Below are 2,848 nucleotides of genomic sequence, written 5' to 3'. Positions count from 1 at the left end.
AGGCAGCTCTTGGTTTCTGATACCAGCTCCTTCTCTGCAGCTCTCTCTGAGGCAGCTGCTTCTGCCCTTGCTACCTCCCCGTTACTGCGATGGTTCAATGGTTCTCTTCACGCCTGTTTAACCAACTCCTTCACTTCTCTGTAAAAATCTCTGCTGGGACACTGGTTTTCTGAAAGGCCCCTGACAGATATGCTCTGAAGAGATCCAGAAAGACCTTGTGGACTACGTGTGTAGATTTATGATAGGCTTATGCTATTGTGGTCACTAAAAATAAATCATCACATTTATGGGCTACCCACCATACCCAACTGACCGGAAAGACGTAGTCAAAAAGTTAATTTATAAATCCACTCGTTGGGTCTTGAAGTTAATTTTACTCTCAAGACCATATTACACATTAAACTTAGATGATCAAATCAATCCATCAATCCTCGTGATACAACTGAAGACGATGCTCCCAATTGTGTTAGGGAACAGAATTAGCACTGCTTGGGTGACGTACAGTCTACATTCCAACTATTAAGCCAGTAACAAATTTTAGTCATCCTTTTTTTTTATTTGAATAATACATAAATCAATATATCCAAAATAATGATCATTTCAACGTATCATCAATATTTAAAAAGAGATATTTTAAATTATTTCTTCTTTCATATTAAATCTTCAGAATCTATTGTGTATTGGACACTTCCCACACATTTCAATGGAGTCTAGACACTTTCAAGGGCTCACTAGCCATGTGTGCCTTGTGGCTACTACCTTAGACAAAACAACTGTTGATTTTATGCCAAAGAGTAGAATTGCTGGGTCATAAGATATGCACACTTTCTTTTCTTTTTTAAGCTATAAATCTTTAATGGTATGAGTAGACAACGCAAAAGCAAGCAATTTGATTACCCTTTTAGAAATTAAAAGGAGTTGTTCTTTCAGACATACCAGGAGTGTTGATTAAAAATCAGCTTAAAGGGTGCCGGGGCATGCAACTCTTGATCCCAGGGTTATGAGTTTGAGCTTAACAATAAAATCCTCAAAAACAAAAACAAAAACAAAAACAAACTTAAAATATCCTTGATGTGAGCCCAGGAAAACAAAACAAAAACAACTAATCAAGTGGGGATTAAAGAAACACGGTTAGCCCAGTGGAAAGAAGTGACAGGTTTCGCTTCAAACATTGAATTAATAAAATTCATGAATTTAATTTCATAATTTATTATGAGGTTTTTCACAGTTCTTTTGCCTTCTCATTGTCTTAAGTCCTTAGTTAAAAAGGTCATCTGGGTTAGCAAAAGATGGAGAAAACAAATTGCAATTACCTTTTTTCTAATTCTGACCAAAATGCAAATTCTGCACAAGATATTTTGGGTTCCACTTTGGTTTCCAGGATAAAAATATAAACCACAGTTTAAAAGGAACTTTGGTTCCACTGTCCTCAGTCTTGCATATAATGACTATAAGAAAATTACTTTTAAAAATTTTATTATTATTATTAAGTAAACTCTACCGCCAACCTGGGGCTCAAACTCATGACTGGAGATCAAGAGGCACATGGTTTACTGACTGAGCCAGCCAGATGCCCCCCAAAATTGCTTTTTTAAAATAAATTAAAGCAATATATTCCAAGATTGTCACTCCATGGCGGAGGAATCTCCTTGGCGAAGAGACAAGATTTACCGTCCCCCAGGAATCTTTCACCAGCTCTTACGCCACTGTCACTAATGACCCAAGTTAACACCCCAGCACAAGGGTGGGAAGGGGACTGAGGAGTCCAGAGCATGCTCCCCAGAACATTCCAAAGCCTTGAAGAGAAAGCTGGGGTCCCCACAAGTGAGGGGGGTTAACAGGAAACCAATATGCTAATTTACGATTCACTTATAAGGTACGGCCCGCCCGGGTCCCACCCTTCCCTGCCCCACCCCCACCGGGGTATTTAACCTCCTCAAATCCGAAGCCCCAGAAGATGAACCTCAGAGACTCTGTGGTTTCCTCCAGGCCAGCCTGGCCCTGCTCTCTGCGTTCAGGACTCTCCCCTGTGCAGTGACCTTTCGTAAGAATGAGGGACACCAGGCAAGCCTCCAGCTGCACGGAAACCTCCCTACTCCGAGGGTCTCAGATTTGCCCTACGACCCGGGCAAGACCTGGTGGGTGGGGAAGTGAGCAGGCACGTCCGCCATTCATTTACTTCCAAACACGTGCGCTGAGTGACTACGTGATGTCTGCTCTCCAGGAGGACAAAGTCCAAGGGGGAACCCGCGGTATTCCTCTGCTACCAAGGACACCGTGTCAGCTTCTTTAAGCGACAGCCCTCTGCGCCACAAGGTCGGGAAAGAGGGGTGTTCTACTTCGCACGGCACTGTGGACTGTTTCCCAGTTTTTGTCTTAGTTTTTAGGTGAAAACACGTGAATGCGATGAGTTTTTAAATACTAAACTGAACAAAAGACATGGGGCGGGGGAACCAAACCGCATGGTCATTTCTAAACTTCACGTTATATACAGAATCTTTGACTTTAGCTTTTTTTTTTTTAATAAAACACTGAAAATCAGAAAAGCTGTACTTTTCGCGTTTCCTGCCTCGGAGGAGAAGGCAAAGAATCTCGAAGAAGACCCCACTTACTCACCCAGCCCTTGCGGAGTTCGGGGAGCGAACGGGAGGAAGCGCACGAACACCGGCTCTCCGCCCACACCTCGCTCAGACCCAGAGGGCGCGCTGTCCCCGGCCAGGAGCCGCGCCGGCGCCCCCCTCCCCGCCCCGCCCCGCCCTCAAACCTCGGAGGTGGGCGAGGCGGGGGCGCTGGGGGGCGGGGCCTCACGGGGCGGGGCCAGGGGCGTGGCGGCCGGGCAGCTGGCGGT

The sequence above is a fragment of the Neovison vison genome, chromosome 9 (genome assembly GCF_020171115.1).
Source record: "Neovison vison isolate M4711 chromosome 9, ASM_NN_V1, whole genome shotgun sequence".
Classification (NCBI taxonomy): Eukaryota; Metazoa; Chordata; class Mammalia; order Carnivora; family Mustelidae; genus Neogale; species Neogale vison.
This window is presented reverse-complemented; position numbering follows the sequence as displayed.